Consider the following 297-nt stretch of genomic DNA (forward strand, 5'->3'; position numbering starts at 1 on the left):
GCGACGAAGCCGTGCTTGGTTGCAGTTAGATTTCCATTTTCTATGTTCCCAACCCTCTGGTGTTGGGAAGCGCAGAACTCTTGTAAGAATCCACGAGGGCGCACTGAGTGACTGTGTGGAGAAAAGCCTATATAATGTGCTCCACCGTAATTCACGCGTGCCCTCACTGTCAGTGATACTTAGCACCGTCGCAGCATACAATGCTCCACACTCCATGGTGAACACGAGAGATTCGGTAACACCAAGTAAACCAAGCAAACGTCAACATTCAAATGATATCTGTTTCAAAAAAAAAAA

Source organism: Trypanosoma equiperdum (assembly GCF_001457755.1).
Source record: "Trypanosoma equiperdum strain OVI genome assembly, contig: ctg_232, whole genome shotgun sequence".
Classification (NCBI taxonomy): Eukaryota; Euglenozoa; class Kinetoplastea; order Trypanosomatida; family Trypanosomatidae; genus Trypanosoma; species Trypanosoma equiperdum.